This window comes from Hemiscyllium ocellatum, chromosome 29 (genome assembly GCF_020745735.1).
Source record: "Hemiscyllium ocellatum isolate sHemOce1 chromosome 29, sHemOce1.pat.X.cur, whole genome shotgun sequence".
NCBI lineage: Eukaryota > Metazoa > Chordata > Chondrichthyes > Orectolobiformes > Hemiscylliidae > Hemiscyllium > Hemiscyllium ocellatum.
The window spans coordinates 21,105,941-21,129,359 of record NC_083429.1 but is presented as its reverse complement, the minus strand read 5'-3'; positions in this window follow the sequence as shown (position 1 = coordinate 21,129,359).

Sequence of the window (23,419 nt, the reverse complement as noted above, 5' to 3'; positions counted from 1 at the left end):
GGCAAATGGAATGTTGGCCTTGATTTAAAAGGAAATGGAAGATAAAATTGGAAGATTTTGGGAAAATTGTACAAGGCACTGGTCTTAGATATTGTGAACCTTGCATAAGAAAAGATACATTGGAGTCTGTCTAACTAAGATTCACTAGGCTAATATTAGGTTGAATGAAGAAGGGTTGGGTAGATTGGGACTATACTCAGTGGAATATAGAAAAATGAGAGGTGACTTTATTGTTAGAACAAGATTGGTATGAATTTGACAGAGTTAATATCGAAGGATTTCCCCTTTTGAGGGAGTCTAGGATTGGAGGGCATAATCTCAGACTAAGGGGGGTCACACACTTCAGAGGAGGAAAATATTGTCTCTTGGAAGGTATGGAAGCTGTGGACTTCTTTGCCACAGAGGTCTCTTAAGGTTGGGTCATTAAGTATATTCAAGACTGAGATAAACTTTTTTTTAATCATTAAGAGAATCAGGGATTATGGGGAAAATACATGAAAATGGAATTAAGGACTATTAGATCAATTGAATAGGCTATCTGTGGCCTTATAGGTTTTCCTGTTAATTTTAACAGTATCTGCATGCAGCAGCATTAATGAGTTTCCCACCTATCTCCCACACCCACTTAGCTACCCTATCAATATTGTGGCAAAATGATTTCAAAACAAGATGAGGAAATAGACTGACAAATTAGTAATGGATCAGAATAAATTATTGATCTGACAACAATGGAACATCTTACAAACAGAAACAACTATAGGATTCAATAGTACTGTCAGTTTGAAATACAGCACAGGCATGATGGGCTGAATGGGTTCACTCTGAGCTGTGACAACTTGATTCTGTGAACAGGTCAATAACAATTCCTGACATAACTGTGTGAGTAACCAACTTTACACAGCCTGCAGAATTTCAAGGTGGCATCTCACCATCACGTCCTGATGAGCAGTTAGGTATGGGCATAAAATAATTCTCCTGAACAGTGATGCCAACCTCCCACAAATGGAGTGGAAAATGTGAAGAATAATGGTTACTGGGAGTTAGCTAATGAAATATTTGGTACAATACCAATACATATTCATTAATAAGCAATGCTTCCAGTTAGACAAGCAAACAATGTTCAGTGAAAGAACATAACAAATAGGGAAATGTGTCAGCCATGTTGTCTCTTGACCCAGCTCAATCAGTAAGATCTCGGCAGTTATACTTGTGGTCTTAACTTCACTTTTCTGCTTTCTGTCAATATCCTTGACTCCCTTGAAGATCAAAAATTTGTTTACAGTTCTTCTTGAAAATGTTTCTGCCTCCACTACTCACCGAAGAAGGGAAATCCAAAGCTAGGAAACCTTCAAATGAAGAAATTATTCCCAATCTCCATCACAAATGGGAGACTTCTTATTCTATAATTGTAATTCCTAGAATTAGGTTCTCCTACAAGAGAAAGCATCGTTTCAGCATCTATGCCTCCCATAGCAACTGTATCATTCAATTAGGTCAATAACTCTGGTCAGTCAAGTAATGGAGACAGAAGGAAAATGTATTTCAGGCAGTGAGTGGTTAAGTGCACTGCCCGAGAGTGTGGAAGAGGCAGTTTACATCAAAGCATTCATGATGGTATTGGATGAAGGGAGATTGTGCAAGGTCACAGGGAGAAAGTGGAAAGTGGCACTGCATAAATTCTTCAGTTTGAAATACAGCACAGGCATGATGGGCTGAATGGGTTCACTCTGAGCTGTGACAACTTGATTCTGTGAACAGGTCAATAACAATTCGTTTCAAAGGTTGGTCGTCAGCCCAGTGAAACCAGGAGAAAGTGCGCACTGCAAATGCTGGAGATCAGTGAGAAAACGTGGTGCTGAGAAAGCATTGCTGGTCAGGCAGCATCTGAGGAGCAGGAGAATTATTCTAGTAAGAGCTTTTGCTTGAAATGTTGACTCTCCTGCTTCTTGGATGTTGCCTGACCGGCTGTGCCTTCCCAACACCACACATTTTGCCAATGAAACCAGTTCTACATGGTCCAGGAGATATTTGCTTTTGTGTTTTTGATCATATGATTCAATATCTGCCTCTTTGGGAAGAAATGTAATGGTGAAATTGACTGCAACTAACTCAAAGTGAATTGACAGAACCCAATACAATGCCTCTGAGGCTACAATGTCTGTTTACTAAGATCAAGCAGCATACATTATATAACCAGTAATTTACTGGTTACATCAGATACCTTGAGCAGTTTGCCCAACCCAATCAAAATCACAAGTGTTTCTGTGCAGGTCTGCAGGTGGCAAAGTTGATGATTCCCTTGGCTTGGTGAGTTGTGTGCAGTACAAATGCCAGCAACTATAAGGAGAAACATGCAAGGACCTAACAGCACAAGAATTTTGAAAGACCAGACTTAATGTCAGAAATGTCAGAAATGAAAGAAATGCTGAATTGTAGGAAGTAGACAGTTGTAAGAAATAGTAGCTTTTAAAAGGCGGCACGGTGGCACAGTGGTTAGCACTACTGCCTCACAGCGCCAGGGACCTGGGTTCAATTCCCGCCTCAGGCGACTGACTGTGTGGAGTTTGCACGTTCTCCCCGTGTCTGCGTGGGTTTCCTCCGGGTGCTCCGGTTTCCTCCCACAGTCCAAAGATGTGCGGGTCAGGTGAATTGGCCATGCTAAATTGCCCGTAGTGTTAGGTAAGGGGAATATGCAGGGGTATGGGTGGGTTGCGCTTCGGCGGGTCGGTGTGGACTTGTTGGGCCGAAGGGCCTGTTTCCACACTGTAAGGAATCTAATCTTGAAATGTTGTAAAGTCTTACTTCCAAATATTCCAAAAATCATGAGAATCTGTTGGGGCATGCTAGGATGAAAAAATATCCTGTCATGTTATCTTTAAAGGAACCATGTTCTTATTGTGACTGCATACCTTGCGACAGTCACATCAAACATCAATGGGCAGAGACCATACTGGGGGACTAGTACATGCAACCATGCATTGGCCAGAGACAAGGAGTGACGCTGAAGTAATTCCAGGGGATGTGAGGCATGCCGAGCAAAAGAAGAAACAGTTACTATTTCACAAAGGTCCTATGCACCTATGGTCCAGGGATACCCTTGACCTTTTTCATGTCTGTCGTTATGGCTTTTAAGTTGTGATCAGTGATTTGTTTTAAATTTCCAAATATTGTTGACAGGATATGTCCAGGGTAACTGTTGCACAGATGTTGAATTTTACTTTTAACCTGTTTGGCGAACTGGAGAGGATTCTTTCAGGCAATGGACTATGACATATGGGCAAACCATTCCTGAATCAATGAGAAATGGGGTGTGTATTGCATCACTTTGTTAACCTATCTGAGGTTGAGCCAAGTGGCAGAGTGCATGCTGGTGTGGTGCTAAAACCCTTCATCGTCAAATATCGGAAAAATGGCCAAGATTTGTTACACCTCAGTGCAATGCAACTATGTGAAGCCATTCCTTCACTGGCAGAGTGAATCTGTCAAGTTGCCAGCCAACTTTATCCCAAAGGTGTGGGATCAATTTCTGGAAAGACAGAAGAAGATGAAAGGTGTGCAAGAAACAGTCCATCTCTGTTATAAATATATTCAATGACTTGGCCTTCACAGGCTTCTGCAGCAATTATTTCCACAGATTTATTACCCTCTGGATGAAGAAATTCCTCCTCATCTTAGTTCTAAAGGGTCATCCCTTTACACTCAGGTTGTGTCCTCATGTTCCCGTCTCTGCTACTAGTGGAAACATCTTCTCCACACCCATTCTATCCAGGCCTCTCAGTAATCAGTTGGTTCTAATGAGATCTCCCCTCATTGTTCTAAATTTCATTAAGTACAGACCCAAAGTCCTCAACTGCTCCTCATATGAAAAACCCTTCATCCCCGCAATGCTTCTTGTAAACCTCCTCTGGACTTCCTCCCAGACCAGCACAGCCTTACTTAGATACATGGCCCAAAACTGCTCATCATATTCTAGATGCAGTCTGACCAGGGCCTTATACAGCCTCAGCAGGACATCTCTGCTCTTTTATTCTAACCCTCTTGAAATGAATGCGAATACTGCATTTGCCTCCCTCGCTGCCAATTGAACTTGCACGTTAGTGTTAAGAGAATTTTTTTTTTAGATTAGATTAGACTTACAGTGTGGAAACAGGCCCTTCGGCCCAACGAGTCCACACCGACCCGCCGAAGCGCAACCCACCCATACCCCTACATTTACCCCTTACCTAACACTACGGGCAATTTAGCATGGCCAATTCACCTGACCCGCACATCTTTGGACTGTGGGAGGAAACCGGAGCACCCGGAGGAAACCCACGCAGACACGGGGAGAACGTGCAAACTCCACACAGTCTGTCGTCTGAGTCGGGAATTGAACCCGGGTCTCAGGCGCTGTGAGGCAGCAGTGCTAACCACTGTGCCACCGTGCCGCCCACTTGTTGTGGTTCTGTTCGCCGAGCTGGGAATGTGTGTTGCAGACGTTTTGTCCCCTGTCTAGGTGACATCCTCAGTGCTTGGGAGCCTCCTGTGAAGCGCTTCTGTGATCTTTCCTCCGGTATTTGTAGTGGTTTGAATCTGCCGCTTTTGGTTGTCAGTTCCAGCTGTCCGCTGCAGTGGTCGGTATATTGGGTCCAGGTCGATGTGCTTATTGATTGAATTTGTGGATGAGTGCCATGCCTCTAGGAATTCCCTGGCTGTTCTCTGTTTGGCTTGTCCTATAATAGTAGTGTTGTCCAGTCGAATTCATGTTGCTTGGCATCTGCGTGTGTGGCTACTAAGGATAGCTGGTCGTGTCGTTCATGGCTAGTTGGTGTTCATGGATGCAGATCGTTAACTTCCTGTTTGTCCTATGTAGTGTTTTGTGCAGTCCTTACATGGGATTTTGTACACTACATTGGTATTGCTCATGCTGGGTATTGGGTCCTTTGTTCTGGTGAGTTGTTGTCTGAGAGTGGCTGTTGGTTTGTGTGCTGTTATGAGTCCTAGTGGTTGCAGTAGTCTGGCTGTCAGTTCAGAAGTGCTCTTGATGTATGGTAGTGTGGCTAGTCTTTTGGGTTGTGGCATGTCCTCGTTCCGTTGACCCAACACTGACCCCTACAGAACTCTACTAGCTACTGACTCCTGAAAAGACCTCTTCATCCCCACTCTCTGCCTTCTGCCAGTCAGCCAATCCTCTATCCATGCTAGAACCTTGCTGCGAACACTATGTGATCTTATCTTAATTAGCAGCCTCCTCTTTGTCAAAGGCTTTCTGAAAATCCAAATAGATCACACCCACTGGCTCTCCTTGTCTAACTTGCTTGTTGCCTCCTCAAAGAACTCTCACAGATTTTTTAAGCACGACTACCCTTTGTCAAAGCCATGCTGACTCATCCCTATTTTACCATGCACTTCCAAGTATTCCTCAATCTCATCCTTAACAATGGACCCTAGAATCTTGCCGAAGACCAAAGTCAGGTTAACCAGCCTATAATTTCCTGTCTTCTGACTTTCTCCCCTTTAAATCCCTGTAACAATAAGCCATTTTCCAGTTCTCTGTGACCCTCCCTGCCTCCAGGGATTCCTGAAAGATCACCACCAATGCCTCCATAATCTGTTAAGCTATTTCCTTCAGAACTCTGGGGTGTAGTCCATCTGGTCCAGGTGATTAATCCACCTTCAGATCTTTCAGCTTCCTTGGCTCCTTCGCCTCAGTGATTGCCATTACTCTCACTTCTGCTTGCTGACACTCTTGAAGCTTTGGTGTGGTCCCGGTGTCTTCCAGTAGGAAAACTGATGCAGAATACCTATTCAGTTCCTCTGCCATTTATTTGTTCCCCATTACACCTTTTCCAGCCTCAATTTCCAGTGATCCAATGTTCAATCTTGCCTCTCCCTTACCTTTTTATATATCTAAAAAAAATCTCTTGCATTCTTCTTTTATATTACGAGCAAACTTACCGTCACATTTTATCTTTTTCTCACTTATTCTGTTTTTAGTTATCCTCTGCTGTTTTTAAAGGCTTCCTAATCCACTTACTTTCTATTAACCTTCACCATGTTATCCATTTTTTCTTCTGTTTTTATGCTGCTCCTGATTTCCCCTGTCAGCCATGGTTGCCTCCTCCTCCTCCTCCTCATGTGCTTCTTCGTCTGAGGGATGAATTTCTGCTGTGCCTCTTGAATTACCCCCAATAACTCCTGCCATTGCTGTTCTGTTATCTTCCTTGCTAGTCTCTCCTTCCAATCAACTCTGACTAGCTCCTCCCTCATGTCTTTGTGTCAACCTTTACTTAATTGTAATATTGTTACATCTGATTCCAGCTTCTTCCTCTCAAACTGCAGGGTGAATTCTGTAATATTATGGTCACTGCCCAGTAGGGATTCCTTCACCATAAACTCCCTAATCAAGTTGCCTGATTACACATCACCAAATCCAGAAATACCTGTTCCCTAGTGGGTTCCACTACAAACTGCTCCAAAGAAATCATCTCGTAGATATTGCAGATTCATTTTCTTGAGATCCACTACCAGCCTGATTTTCCCAGTCCACCCGCATACTGAACCCCCCGTGTTATTGTAACTGTACCTTTCTTACCTGCCTTTTCTATAGCCTGATTTATTTTGTTCCCCACATCCTGACTACTGTGAGGCCTGTAAACAACTCCCAGCTGAGCCTTTTTCCCTTTGCGGTTCTTCAACACTACCCGCACAGATCCTACACCTTCTGACCCTATCACTTCTTGCTATCAGTTTCATTTGATTTCTTATGAACAAGGCAAACCTGACCTCTCTGCCTATTACCCTGTCCTTTTGATAGGGCATGTATCCTTGGATATTTAGTTGCCAGCCCTGATCCCCTTGCAGCCATGTCTCTGTGATGCCCACAGACTCCATCCCCGCCAACTCCGATATGCGCGACAAGCTCATTTACCTTGTTATCATATAACGTTCACATTTAAGTACAACACCCTCACTCCTGTATTGACTAACCCCTTCCCATGGTTGTTCTTTTATCTGCTGTACCTGGAGTTAGATTTCTTACTCTTTCCACACCCTCTGTCCTATTACTTATTCTGGAATCTTTAAAAATGTCTGTTAACCCCTCTCCCCCTTTAACTTTTTCCATCATTGTCCATGCAATTGAAACTCTCCCACCTCTGCCATTAACTATTCAGTTTAATGCCCTATTCACAGCCCTAGTTCTACAATTTGACAGGACTCTGGTCCTAGCATGGTTAAATTGGAGACTGTGCCTTTGGAGCAGCTCCCTCCTTCCCCAGTACAGGTGCCAATTTTCCATCAATTTGAACCAGTTTCTCCCAGGTAGCCAGCAGCAATCTTGGAATTATGTCCTGGAACTACATATCATTGAATGTAAATACACTGTAAGGGTAGAGTTAGAACAGACTTCAATGGTCTCCTAAGAAGGCCACACCAGTGTTCACTATGTTCTACAATTAGAAAGACCCTGAGAGGATATGAAATGAACACATGTAGAAGATAGAATAGTCCTTTCCAAGTGACATCATAAGTCAGAACCTGATGTATCGATGATACCATGTGTAGCAGTGTTTGGTATTAATGTGCAAGAAATCACATTATTTTGAAATCTAAGCCTGAAAACAGAACTTACTTTTTCCAATCTGTCTTGAGCCCAAACTTATAGTATGGCATCAAACCATGTAGAGTCAGAGACATGTACAGCAAGGAAGCAGTCCAACTTGTCCATGCCAACAAGATATCCTAAATTGATCTAATCCCATTTGTTATCATTTGGCTCATATCCCTATAAACCCTTTCTATTCATATAACCATTAAGATACCTTCTAAATGTTGCAATTGTACCAGCCTCCACCACTTCCTTTGGCAGTTCATTCCATACACACACCACTCTCTGCATGAAAAAGTTGGCCGTTAGGTCCCTTTTAAATCTTTAAATAAGGTAACCCCTCAGCCTCTGAAGCTCCAGGGAAAATACCCCAGCCTACGCAGTCTCTCCCTATAGCTCAAACCCTCCAACCCGACAACATGCTTGTCAATCTTCTCTGAATCCTTTCAAGTTTCACAAAATCCTTTCCATAGCAGGGAGGCCAGAACTGAATGCAGTATTCCAAAAATGGTCTGTACGCAATGTGACCTCCCAACTCCTATACTCAACGCACTGACCGATAAAGGAAAGCATACCAAACACCTTCTTCACTATCCTGTCTATCTGCAACTCCACTTTCAAGGAACTATGAACCTGCAGTCCAAGGTCTCTTTGTTCAGCAACACCTCCCAGGAACTTGCCATAAATTGCATAAGTCCTGCCTAATTTGCCTTTCCAAAATGTAGCACCACGCATTTATCAAAATTAAACTCCATCTGTCACTTCTCAGTCCATTGGCTCTACTAATCAAGATCCCATTGTACTCTGAGGTAATCTTCTTTGCTGCCTCCTACATCTCCAATTTTGGTGTCATCTGAAAACTTACTAATTATACATTCTATGCTCAGATCCAAATCATTTCTATAAATGACAAAAAGTAGTGAACCCAGCATCAAACTTCTGACACACACTGCTGGTCACAGGCCTCCAGTCTGAAAAGCAACCCTCCACCACAACCACCCTCTGTCTTCTTCCTTCAAGCAACTTCTGTATCCAAATGACTAATTCTACCTGCATTTCATATGATCTAACCTTGCTAACCAGTCGATCATAAAGAACCTTGTCAAACATCTTAATGAAATCCATGTAGATCACATACACTGCTCTGCCCTTATCGATCATCTTTGTTACTTCCTCAAAAAAACTCAATCAACTTCGTGAGACATGATTTTCTACACACAAAGCCATCTTGACTATCCCTAATCAATCCTTGCCTTTTCAAATTCATACAAAATCCTGTTTCTCAGGATTCCCTCCAACAACCTGCCCACCACCGATGTCAGGCTTACTGGTCTATAGTTCCCTGGCTTTTCCTTACCACCTTTCTTAAATAGTGGCACCATGTTAGCCAACCTCCAGTCTTCTGGCACCTCACCCATGGCTATCGATGATGCAAATATCTCAGCAAGGGGCCCAGCAATCATTTCCCTCGCTTTCCACAGAGTTCTGGGGTACACCTGATCAAGTTGCAGGGATTGTTTTAAAAAGTCCAGTACCTCTTCCTCTGTGATTTTTTCAAGATGTCGTTATTTATTTTTCCATGTTCTATATTTTTCATATACTTTTCCACCATATCCTGTGGTTCCATACACATGCGGCCTTGCTGGTCTTTAAAGGGCCCTGTTCTCTCCCAACTTACGCTTTTATCCTTAATGTATTTATAAAATCCCTTTGGATTCTCCCTATTTGCCAATACTACTTCATGTCTCCTTCTTGCCCTCCTGATTTCCCCCTTAAGTATACTCCTACAGACAGCAAATATCAAGTATCAGTATCAGCATTATAGAACAAGGAAACTCACAGGCGCAAATAAACCAGTCTACCTGTAAAATAATAGATCATTTTCTGAAGATGTGTCAAAGAAGTTGGCAGACACAGAGCAGCGAGTCAAATATTAAGGTATTTCTTAGGGAAATAAGTACCCAGAAATAACATTTTGAAGGAAAATATTCCTGTCAATGGACATGTCTTTCATTTTAAGCTTGATACAGAGTTACTACATGATCAGAAAGTGTACCATTGGTGAAAAAACATTGTTTTCAACCTACAACAGTGACCTTATAGAGGTTTATAAAATCATGAGGGGCATGGATAGGGTGAATAGTCAAGATCTTTCCCCCAGGATAGGGGAGTCCAACGCTGGAAGCCATGGGTTTAAGATGAGAGGGGAAAAATTAAAAGGGGCCGAAAGGGTGGCTTTTCACACAGAGGGTGGTGTGTGTATGGAATGAGCTGCCAGAGGAAGTGGTGGCGGCTGGTACAATTACAACATTTAAAAGGCATCTGGATGGTTATATGAATAGGAAAAGTTTAGAGGGATATGGGCCAATTGCTGCCACATGAGCCGAGATTAATTTAATCTGGTTGACATGGACAGGTTGGACCAAAGGGTCTGTTTCCATCGTGTACATTTCTATGACTCTATGATTCTATAACTGCATAGTGCAGGAAGAATGACACAACATAACAACATGTTACATAGAATTTTGCAACATAAGGGAAGTAAGTTAGTAGAGAAAATAAATATAATTCACAATACAGAATTCTCACATAAGTGAGTGTCTTGACTTCAGCATTCATCAAATTGTAGAAGGAGTTAAAGTGATGAGAAAACCAGCCAACAGCGAATCGTGCTAGAACTGGTTGAGGAAAATCCATTCATGGAAGAACAGATCAAAGGAACTTCAGTCCTGGGGAAACTGGCGGAAGGTTTCCTTTGGCTTCTTACAGTCAAGGGGGAGGCCAAAACAGAAGAAATAATCCATTAAGATTTACGATGGCAGCACAGGAGAGCTGTTTCATATTGACAACTGGGATGGAAATCTACGATTATTTAGAGTTTACAGAAATGAGTTCCATTCCTGGCAATGCTGAAGATAGTTTAGACTGCAAGCATCAATAAAGTTTGCAAGGAAACACAAATGATGCGAGAGCTAATGAGCAGGATGACCCATTTGACCCATTGATGAAACTTCAGCCAATGTAATTCAGAGTGCAACACAACTTATGAGCAGATTATGATGACAGATGCATGTCTGATACCAGAAGGTGAAAAGATGAATGTTCAAGTAGATCATTTCATTTTTTGTCTTCCTAGGAGGAATCAGCAGTGCCAGTGGCAGAGATCATGCCAAGCAAGATACAATTCTCACATAGTGTGAAATCGAATGTGTTAGTTTCACTAAGAATGCAATCACTAAGAGTCAATGGAGATATCCAAGTTGATGTAAAGAATCTATACATTTCGACACAGATTGCCTGAAGAGTAAGAATGAAAATCAATTGAGAATTTTGTCCATATGACGCCATGGAAATGGCCACTGAGGTGGAACAACAAAATCCACAGAATCAGGAAATGGTAAAAAAACAAATTACATGGTCCAGAGATCCAAGACATTGAAAACCAAAAGCATCTGCTTCATCAGGTTCATGCACATATTCAAGGCTGAGTTAGACAGATTTCTAATCATCCACAGAATCAATGGTTATGGGGAAGGATGGGAAAAACAAATTGTGGATGATCGCGTAAGTCATTATCTTGATGAGTGGACTCAATGGGATAAATGACTTACTTCTGCTTCTATGTGTCATGATCATCCTCCAAAACGGAAATTTGTGAGCTTAAGGATAAAATAAATCAACTGCTTATTGCCAGGAAGGCATTTTCCACATAGGAAACCCATGAGAAAAAAGGTTCTTCAGTAAATAGTGTCTTACAGCCCTTACAATGTTTCCCTTTATCCTTTGGCCTGAAAGACTTTATCTATTACTTTCTTGATAACATTTAATGCTTTGGCCTCAACTGCTTTCTGGGTGAACAAATGTTTCCTCATCTCAGTTCTAAATGGACTTTCCCTTAGTCTGTGACCTTTGGTTCATGGAACCCTGACAATGTAGATAGAGGTCATTCAACCATTACATCTGCACTGACCCTCCAAACAGCATCACACCCAGACTCACCCTATGCCCATAATCCCAAATGTACCACAGCCAATTGACCAATCCTGCACATTCTTTGGACTGTGAAAGGAAACTGGAGCGCCTGGAGGAAACCAATGCAGACACGGTAACAACATGCAAACTCCACACAGACAGTCACCCAAGCTGGAGTCAAGCCTGGTTTCCTGGCTCTGAGAGGCAGCAGTGCTAATCACCGAGCCACCATGGGACTCTGCAGTCATCAAGATCATTGTTTTTGTGTTTACCCAAACTAGTCCTGTTAGAATTTTAAAGGTTTCTATGCTTAAGGGCTCCTGTCCAAACCATCGATTTTCCTGCTCCTGTGATGTTGCCTGACCTGCTGTGCTTTTCCAGCACCACTCTAATCATCAGAAAGCTGCCTTGCGATACAGTGTATATCTGCTTTGTAGTTTGTAAAACACCAGCTTTTGGGATTTTCTAACTCTTCCACAATAGCAAACCTCTGACCAAGCCTGAATTGCTTTCTACCATTGATTATAGATAATTCAGCTCTTTCAGCAGTTGTCTATTACAAGAGCAGCCTTCCTGAAGCATTACCTGGCAATTCTTCAGACCTTCACTCCCTGATGAGGGGTATAAGATGAAGTGAAGTCCACCACTAGGTTTGAACTGAATGAATGATCCTCAATGTAGCTGATCTTGGTCGAAGATCCATCTGGTTTGATTTGCTGCCACTATCCTCTTTACTGGCCAGGGAGAGTAAATGTAGATCGATTGACTACTTTATGGGACACCTCTGCTCATCCCCAGTTATAACCACAAGCTTTTAGTTGCTTCCCCTCTTGGTTTCACACTTACTTTTCAGTCCTCAGCCTGCTACATTGTTCAAGTGAAGCTCAAGCCAAGCTCAAATCACAACACAAACAGCCTTTTCACTAGAATCAGATTTCCAAGCCTATTTTTTACTCATAAACGCTGTAGCAAGCCCTCCAGTAAAGGTCAAGTACAGTGGATGCAACAGATCTGAAATAAAAACAGAGAGTGCCAAGAAACTCGGCACGTCTTGCCATGTCTGTGAAGAGAGAGCAATGTTAACATTTCAAGTCCCATGGTTAATTTTTGGAACTGAAGGGGGCTGGAAAATTAGAATTGTTTTTATGCTGTTGACAGAAGGACAGGAGGAGTGAGTGAAATAAATAGCGCATAGGCCCAGAACCAGAGTCAAAGGGAGTCCTAATGGCAGTAATGCATTGAGACCTCCCCTTTATACAGTGCTCCAATATCTTATAATCTTGAGTATTTTGCAGCACCTTTATTTCAGATTTATTGTCAGGCAGACCTAAGAGCAAGTTGCATAATTTATGCTAAATTGAATGATACAATCTCAAAATGTAATCATCTTATAAAGCTCATTCTTCTAACACAAAAACAGAAAGTGCTGAAGAAACTCAGCAGGTCTAGCAGTGTCTGTGGAGAGAAAAAGAGCGTTAATATTTTGGGTCGTGTGACCCCCTCTTCAGTTTTGAACTCAAACTATTAGGTCTGTTTTCTCTCCATAGCTGCAACCAGACCTGCTGAGTTTCTCCAGCAGTTCTTTATTTTATTTTACCCGCAAACAAAAATGGTGCATGAGCCTTTATCAAAACCTCTCCTACAGCAGGAAAAGTACCAGCGGTAGTCAGGAGAGTGTCTGTGTGACCCTTAATTGGTCATTGGGATGAATTTTACTGACCCTCTTCACTTGCATGCCATCCTATCTTGGTAGGCCATAAAATCCCAGCCTAGGTTTTTTTTCTGTCCAAAAGGTGGTAGAGCCTGTTGTGAAAGAACTTAAGGCACAGTGCACAATAGAAAGATGCAATGATCATTGAGAAACGGAGCCTGGATAGCTCAGTTACTAAAGCATCTGACTTTTAAGCTGAGAGTCCAGGTTCAAGTCCCTGTTCAGGTGCTGCTTTAGGGTGGCGTTGTGGCTCAGTGGTTTGCACAGTGCTAGGGACCCGGGTTCGATTCCAGTCTCGTGTGCCTGTCTGTGTGGAGTTTGCACGTTCTCCCTGTGTCTGCGTGGATTTCCTTCCACAGTTAGGTGTATTGGCCATGCTAAATTGCCCATGGTGACCACGAACTTTCAGGCTAGGTGGATTAGCCAAGGGACATGCAGGATTATAGGGTAGGGGGAGAGGGCTGGATGGTATGCCCTTCAGATGATCAGTATGGACTTGAAGGGCCTGCTTCCACAATTTAGGGATTCTGTGAAATCATTGGTGTGCCTCCAACTGAAGAATTGCCCCAATCCTGGGGTCGCATTTCAGAAAGAATACAAAGCTTTAGAGAGCAGGGAAAAATGACTTGGGATACTGGTCCCAAAGAATGAGTGCTTTCAGTTCTGTGGTTGGATTGACCATTAGATACAGGAGCAGAATTAGGTCATTCGGCTGATTGAGTCTGGTCCACCATTTGACCCAGAGTCTTCAAGCATCCCTCATTTGACAAACTGTACATCTCTGGGATCATTCTTGTAAACCTCCTCTGGACCCCCTCCTAGGCTAGCACATCCTTCTTTAGGTATGGGGCCCAAAACTGCTCACCCATTTCCAAATGCAGTCTGAACAGAGCTTTGTACAGCCTCAGCAGTACATCTCTAACCCTCTTGAAATGAATGCTAACATTTCAATTGCCTCCCTAACTTCAAACTGAACTTGCATGCTAACCCGGAGAACTCTGAAAAGGACTCCTAAGTCCCATTTTGCTTCAGATTTCTGAAGCCTTTCCCATTTACAAAATAGTCTTTGCATCTATTCTTCTGGACAAAGTTCATAACTTCAGAGTTTCCCACCTGACACTGCTGCTCTTATCTTATTTCAGCAACCTCCTGTGTGGTACCTTGTCAAAGACCTTCTTCTAGAAATCCAAATAGATCATGCCCACTGGCTCTCTTTTGTCTAATTTGCTCCTTACCTCCTCAAAGAATTTTAATAGATTTGTCAGGCATGATCTCCCTTGATGAAGCTGTGCTGCTCAGCTTTATTTTACCATGCACTTCTAAATACTCCATAATCTCATCCTTAATGACTGATTCCAGAATCCTACCAATGACCGAGGTCAGGTTAACCTACAGCAGTTTCCTGTTTTCTGCTATCCTTCCTTTTTAAACATTAGTCATTTTCAGTCCTTTGGGACCCTCCCTAACTCAGTGATTCCTGAGAGATCATCTACAATCTCCTCAGCTATCTTCTTTAGAACCCTGCAGTACAGTTCATTATGTTCAGGTGATTTATTCACATTCGGATCTTTCAGTTTCCCCAGCACTTTCTCCTTTAGGATGTCCATCACATTTACCCCTACCCCCTGGCTCTCTTCAAGGTCTGGTATACTAGTGATGCCTTCCTTTCTCTGCTATTTCTTTGTTCTCAATTACTACTTTTCTAGCCTCATTTCCATTGGCCCAATGTCCACTCTGATCTTTCTTTTATTGTTTATATATCTAAAATAACTCACAGTCTTCTTTCATATTATGAGTTAGCTTACCCTCATATTTCACTTTCTCTGCTCCCCACTCATTGCTTTTTTTGTTTTTAAAGGCTTCATAATCCTCTGGCTTTCTATTAATCTTCGCCACATTATATGCTTTTTTTTTGCTTCTATGCTGTCCCTGACTTCGCTGACCAGCTGTAGCTGACTCATCCTCCCCTTCATATGTTTCTTCTTCCTTGTGATGAATTTCTACTGTGCATCTCGAATTACCCCCAGAAACCCCTGTCAATGCTACTTTACCTGCTGGGCTCCCCTTTCAATCAACTCTGGTCAGCTTCTCCCTTATGTCTTTGTAGTTACTTTGACTCATTGTAACATTGTTCAAGCTTCTCCCTCTCAAACTGCAGGGTGAATTCTGTCATATTATGGCCACTGTCCCCTAGGGGTTCCTTAACTTTAAGCTCCCTAATCAAATCTACCTGTTCTCTTGTAGGTTCACCCACAAACTGTTCCACAGTAACCATCTCATAGATATTTCATAAATTGCTTTTCTGGGGATCCTTTCCTGATGAAGGGCTTGTGCCCGAAACATCGAATTTCCTGTTCCTTGGATGCTGCCTAACCTGCTGTGCATTAACCAGCAACACATTTTCAACTCTGATCTCCAGCATCTGCAGACCTCACTTTTTACTTTCTGGGGATCTGCTCCTAACCTGATTTGCTCTGTCCACCAGCATGATTATTGTAATAGTGCTTTTCTTACATATCTTTTCTATCTCCTGACTTACTTTCTGCCCCATGTCCTCACCACTGCTCGGAAGCTTGTATACATGAGAGCTTTTTTCCTTCACAGTCCCTCAACTCCAGCCAAGCAGATTCTAGATTTTCCAATTCTATATCGCTTCTTGCTATAGATTTATGCTTTGCAGATGCTGGTGTTGGACTGGGGTGGACAAAGTTAAAAATCACGCAACACCAGGTTATAGTCCAACAGGTTTAATTGGAAGCACACTAGTTTTCGGAGCGTCGCTCCTTCACAATCACCTAATAAGGGAGTGGTGCTCCGAAAGCTAGTGTGCTTCCAATTAAACCTGTTGGACTATAACCTGGTGTTGTGTGATTTTTAACTTTGCGATAGGTTTAGTTTATTACTAACAAGGCAACTCCACCCCCTCTGCCCATCTGCCTGTCCCTTTGATATTTATTTTCCAGCCCTGATCCCCTTGTATCGACATTTCTGTCAAACCCACAACATCGAACTCGCCAATTTCAATCGGTGCTACAAGCTCATTTACTTTGTATCACATACTGCATGCATTTAAGTACAACACCCTAATGCTGTATTGACTGCTCCCCTTCTCATAATTGTCCCCTTATCTACTGTGCCTGAAATTAGGTTCCTGAGCCTTTCCATACCCTCTGTCCTATTGTTTGTTCTGGAAACTTTATCATCTCTGCTGAGCACTCTCCTCACTTTAACGTTTCCCATAATTTTCCATGTAACCGAACCTTCCCCAAATATATGCTTAAAGCCCTATCCACAGCCTTAATTTTGACTTGCCTGGACACTGGTCCCAGCGTGATTCAGGTGAACTTGTTCCATCAGAACAGTTCCATCCTCCCCCAGTACTGATGCCAATGTCCCATGAATTTGAACCTGTTTCTCCCATTGCTATCTTTGCCATGTGCTTACCTATTTAATCTTCTTGACTCTGTGCCAATTTGTTCATGGCTCAGTTAGTAATCCGGAGGTAATTATCTTTTTGTGTTCTGTTTGTTAATTTAGTCTCTAGCTACTCATATTTCCTCAGCAGAACCTATTTCCTCTTTGTACTTATATTGTTGGTATCTACATGAACCATGACAACTGGATCTTTCCCCACTCACTGCAGGTTCCCGAACCCAGGCACTCTCGATCCTGGCCATAGAGAACAGTATCCATTCCCCTGACCATACTATCCTCAATTACAACTACATTTCTCTTTTATGTCCCCATCTTGAATGGTTCCCTGTACCCATGGAGCTATGCTCAGTTTGCTCATCCTCCCTATAGCCTCCTTTCTCATCCACACAGAGAAAAAGAATCTCAAGCCCATTAGACAAGCTCAAGGACTGAGCCTTCTTCAGTAATACCTTTTGGATCTCTCTACTTGCCTTGCTTATAGTCACATCCTCCTGTCCCTGAGAACTGACCGAATTCAAGGTTGTTTATCTGAGGGGTGTTTGAATACCTCCTGAAACACAATGCCCAGGTAACTCTCCCCCCCATGTGCTACAGTATTCAAAGCTCAGACTCCAACTCATCAATTCTGAGCTGAAGTTCCTTAAGCAACCAACACTTGCTACAGGTATGGTCACGATGAACCACAATGGTCCCCAGCTCCAGCTACAACGTAGCGCCTGACCCTGCATCTCTATTTTCATCTGGAGAATTTTGGTCTATTCTCCTTGAACCCTTTGCAAGTAGGGCATTATTTGACCGAATGCAGCATCAAGGGGCACTAGCAATATGAGAGTCCATGGTAAACAGGTGGAAAACTCTCCGTTGGCTGGAGTCATACTTGTGACATAGGAAGATGATTGTGATTGTTGGAGATTGGTCATCTCAGCTCCAGGACATCACTGCATGAGTTTGTCAGGATAGTGTCCTCGGCTCATTCATCTTCAGCTCCTTCATCAATGACCTTCCTTCCATCACATGGTCTCACCTGGGGATTGTGATCTAATGACTGTACAATGATCAGCACCATTCATGACTCCTCAGTTACTGAAGCAGTCCATATCCAAATGCAGCAAAACCTGGACAATATCCACACATGGGGCTCACAAGAGTTTGTCACATTTGCATCACATGAATGCCAGACAAAGACCATCTCCAGCAAAAGGGAATCTAACTATTGTCCCTTGAGATTCAATGGAATGATCATTATTGAATCACCCACTATCAGTATCTTGGGCATCACCATTGGCCTGAAACTGAACTGGATTAGCCAGAGGAAATGCAATGGCTACAAGAGCATATTAGCAGCTAGGAATACTGCAGTGAGTAACTCCAGACTCTCAAAACCTGACCCCATCTGTAAGGGACATGTCAGGTGCGTGATGATATCCTAAAAGCTGAACAAAGCAGCCCGCTTGATTGGTACCACACCCACAAACATACACTCCCTCTCCCACTGATACTCTGTGTACCATCTACAAGATGCCCTGTAAAAATGCACCAAGGTTCTTTAGACAACACCTTCCAAACCCATGACCATGATTATCACGAAGGATGAGGGGAACAGACATATGGGAACACCACCCACCTGCAAGTTCCCCTTCAAGACACATAGCATCCTTATTTGTAAATATATCTCTGTTTCTTCACTGTTACTGGGTCAAATTCCTGGAACTCCCCTCTTAACGGCATTGTGGGTCTACATACAGCCCATGGACTACAGTAGTTTAAGGAAGCAGCTCACCACACTTTCTCAAGGGCAACTAGAGACAGCAATAAATGCTGACCCAGCCAGCAACCACCACATCCCATCAACAACTGGTATTGGAAGTTGACATGAATAATTCTAATAATGGCATAATTCTAACAGATGATGCTAGAATTAAAAAATAAGTAAATGAGAGACTTGTTAAATGAGCACCTTTTAGTGAAGGGAGAGAGGCAAATTGTCAATGAAACAAGGGAAACAAAATAATATTTACATTGCTCCATTAAGGAACAAATAGCTGGTAGCTCTTTGAACCTGTGAGTGGGGAGGGACCAGGTTTAGTGACTCAGCTGGCTGAATCCGGTGTAATCAATAAAATGATATACAACCTGGACACTTGGAAATTCCGAGGTTTTGCCTATTGGGATTGGCAACTCTGCCAAAGAAGGTAAAACATGGGATTATGTCAATTATTCTTTTAGAAAAATGTACATGGTGGCGTTGGGGGAGCTGTAATGAACGAATAGGATTTGTAAAGCAGGAGCATGAGAAGCATTTGTCAAGCTAACTGCTACAGATTTTTTTTTGTATTATAGTGAAGGTTGTTGCGACCTTAGTAAAGGCAGACACAGGCTATGCTGGAAGAAGGCCAATGAAACTGAAGATGAAGTGAGTGACAAGAAGGCGAAAAAATTGTGAATATATCTGTTTGGAGCAGTGTCACTGTAGAAGATATAATTTATGCTTGTTATAGTGATGAAGGTGCGATGTAGTACCTTTGACCTTACCGACCATGTGAAATGGACTGTATTTGAGTTAGAGCTACTGGTGAGCTAAATGTTACAGAAATCACTGGGATTCTGAGAGCAAAAGGGAGCCCGTGGGCAATTCTGGTCCCGATAACAGATCTTGGAAAAGTAGTTAGAGGAGCAGCGAGACGATCCCGAATTATAGAAACTCCAAGAATCGATCTTAAGACCCGAAACTCACATTGTAACGCATTTTAAGGCTTTTGCGACTGTAGACAATTATTGCAAATTAAGGACCGGAGGGTTCAAGAAAAAAGAGATAAGTGAAGGTTTCCAGATATATTCGGAAGCAGGTGTCAAGGTGGGACACGATCGGTCAAGTTAATCGGAACCGCCCGCTGATGGAAACGGAAAGGGCTCAGGTTTCAACGTGGAGGGTATGGGAACCACAAGGATAGACGGCTGTAAGGGAGTGAGGAGATGCTGGCCGAATGGATTTCCCTAAGGGTTAGGGTATTCAGGGTTTGTTGGAGAGTTGGAGGTGCGGATAATTGGAAGGCTTGGAGAAGTGTTCTTGTTCCGGGAGATGGGACTATAATGGGAGAGTTAAAAATCACACAACACCAGGTTATAGTCCAACAGGTTTAATTGGAAGCACACTAGCTTTTGGAGCACCGCTCCTCCTTCATCAGCGACGCTCCGAAAGCTAGTGTGCTTCCAATTAAACTATAACCTGGTGTTGTGTGATTTTTAACTTTGTCCACCCCAGTCCAACACCGGCGTCTCCAAATCATGGGAGAGTTAGATTGCGACAATTGGTATCAATGTCAGAGAACAATGCAAGGAACGAGAGAGAGAGAAACAACAACTTTCAGGATAGTTTTGGCGGGAAGGCGGGGAGGGGGTCTGATGCGACTTAGCAACGAGATCGACAGCATAAGCTAAAGTGTTTGAGCATGAAAGGGGTTGGTCTTGAAAAGGGAATCCCACTTGTTGCAGAGGCGTGTAATAACATCCCTGGATGATTCTGAGAGAGTACCGGAGGTATCTTCTGACAGGGAGTGAGGGCAGAAATGGTCTAGGTTTTGATGAAAGGATAGAGTTGCTTGGAGATGAGGATTTGGTGAAAATTGAGGATCTGAGAGGAATGGGGTTTGTTGAAGCATTTGATCACTGACAGCACACTGGAAGAGTTCGGATCCTAACAGCATTTGTAGTTTGGTTTCAATGGGAATGGTGCCAGAAATAACAAATACCATAGGAGAAGGTAACAAACAGCAAGAAGGTTTCAGCTGAGGGAGATTTTGTGCCAGCAAGGTGGATTTTCATGAGTGCGATAAGATGGTATAGATTTCAGTTGTCTGTTTTTCTGATTATTGCCTTTTGTCAGTTCTGTTGTGACAAAGTAGTCATTCTGCTTTTTCTTGGGAACACTACTGGTAGAACTTTAAAAAAAAACTGTTGGGCTTCCATTGAAGTTATTGTAATTTACATATCTGGGATCAGGATGCTCATTCTTATGATCTGCTCCACAGCTACCTGACGAAAGAGCAGCGCACCGAAAGCTAGTGCTTCCAAATAAACCTGTTGGACTATAACCTGGTGTTGTGTGATTTTTTAATCCAACACTGGCACCTCCAATCATGGCTTCTTGAACTGCTGCAGCCCTTGTGGTGCAGGGAGACTCGTGGTGTAGTTTGAAAGCGAGTTCAGGACATAGACTCAGTGACAGTAAAGAAATGGTGATCTAGTTCAAAGGGAGGAAGGTGTGTGTGGTTTGGATGGAAATTTCCAGGTGTTGTTGCTCCTTTGCATTTGTTGCCCATGCCCTTTTAAATGGTAGAGTTCACAGATTTGGAAGGTGCTGTCAAAGTAGCCTTGGTGAGATGTTGCAGTGCACCTTATAGATGGTACATATTGCTGTTCAATAGCAGTGGAGGGACTGAATGTTGAAGCTTGTAGATCGAATGCTAGTCAAGTGTCAAGTGTTAGTGTCAAGTTTGCTGAACATTCTTAGGAGCTCATTCATCCAATATATCACTAATTCCGATGCTTGCTAGGTCAGAACCCTGGAAATTGCTATCTAACAGCAGTGTGGGACTTAAGAACATAAGATGCAAAATGTCAGCTCACCATCATTTGCTCAGGGTAATTTGGAATGGCATTATCTGGTGGCTTCATCAGTAATACCCACAATTATAAATCAAAAGAAAAAAATGTTTATGCGCTGATTCATTTCACAGTCTCAAAAATGACCAATGGTTATTTTTAGACTTTTGAAATTCAACGACAGTTCAATAATAACATGGGGAATGGGTTAAAAAAATCATATTAACAACCAAGTTGGTGACTGTATTGAATAACAACCAGTATTTGCAAGATTTGACAATGAAACACCCAAACCTTGGAGGATTCAGTGAGGACTCTGTCACTCAATAGACATGAAACTACTTGGGAGTTTGGAAATGGGATGTGACAATCCTTTCCACAACAACACAGACATTGAAGAAATCTTCAGCATGGTCTCTCATTATTGGCTTCTGAAAGAACTAGACCTCAGCACTTTGTAGATCTAATGGGTTTCACAAGGACTGTCTGCAGGGTTTGTCCTGATGTGTGCAATGACTGCCAGAATTGTCTTTTCAAAGAAATTTCCAATTTACTCCCATTTTTATCTTGAGGGCTTTTCAATACCAGCTTTCGAAATGAACATGACTGTGTACAGAGTGCAACTTCAGGCATCACTATGGGAGAAATAATTATTTAAATATGTGCTTTAGTTATTTCTTTGCTTAATTTTAAATGCCTTAGCTGTTTCTTTTTAGCTACTTTGCATGGACCATTGAATTTTGTTTATAGTGGATCACCTTGTAAAGGAAACAGAGCCAAAACTGTACCTGATGTTTTGATATTTCTCGCTTTCATCTGTTTATTTGCCAATTCTTTAATTTTGTTTTGGCAAGTTTCCATATGTTCCTGCTCGCTCTCCTAATAACTTTTAATGGTCATGGCAAGCAACTAATTGAAATAGACTGAAGCCAGTAGCTTCATTTGGACTTCCTTTTTGGATTCTCTTGTTGCAAATAAGAGAAGAGTCTCACCCTTCCTCCCAGTCCTTTGGATACACATAACATGAATTAAGATGTATTACACTGTAAGGGACATAGAGACAGGGTAGACATGATCATGATTTTAAAAGCTGGTGTTACCTTTCCAAAGCAACTTGGCCCTACAGATGGTACACAGTTCATAGAAACCCTACAGTACTGATCCTCTGAAGAGCATCCCACCTGGCCCACTACCTTACCTATTCTGGATTAGTGGTGCTGGAAGAGCACAGCAGTTCAGGCAGCATCCAAGGAGCAGCGAAATCGATGTTTCGGGCAAAAGCCCTCTACCTTACATATCCCATGGCTAATCCACTTAACCTACTCATCCCTGGAAGCTATGGACAATCCAGCATGGCCAATCCACCTAACCTGTGGGAGGAAACCAGAGCACCCAGCAGAAACCTAAGCAGACATTAGGAGAGCATGCAAACTCCACACAATTGCCCAAGGCTGGAATCAAACCCAGGTCCGTGGTGCCTCCGTTGATTTCATTTGTTTAATCCCAAACTACTGGGTGATATCCTGAATATGTTTTCACCTAGCATTTGATCCTTGATAAGATTGTACTTCCATTAGTGAACTATAATGAGTGAAAATCTGTGCACCTTAGCTTTGATTACAGTCATTGAGTCATAAGAGGTCAGCAGCACAGAAAAAGGTCCTTCCGTCCAGCAAGTCTATGCTAGTCAAAAGTAATCATCTAATTATTTTAATCCCATTCTCCAGCAATTGTCACACTACTTTATATACCTTGACACTTCAAGTTCACATCTAAATACTTCTTAATGTTATGAGGGTTTCTGCCTCTCGGCAGCCTTACCGGCAACGAGTTCCAAATTCTCACTACCTTTTGGATGAAAAAAATCTCCTCACATGCCCCCCAAACCTCCAATCCCTTAACTTTAATCTCTGCCCCTCGTCATTGATCTTTCCACCAGGGGAAAAGTTTCCTCACATTCCCGCCATCTATATGCGCTTTCCACTTTTATACATCACAAGCCTTGCCACCCCCACCCCCTCAGTCTCTAACGAAAACAACCAAAGTCTGTCCAATCTGTTTTTATAACTAAAATGCTCCAACTCAAGTGCACCCCCGCACCCTCACCACTC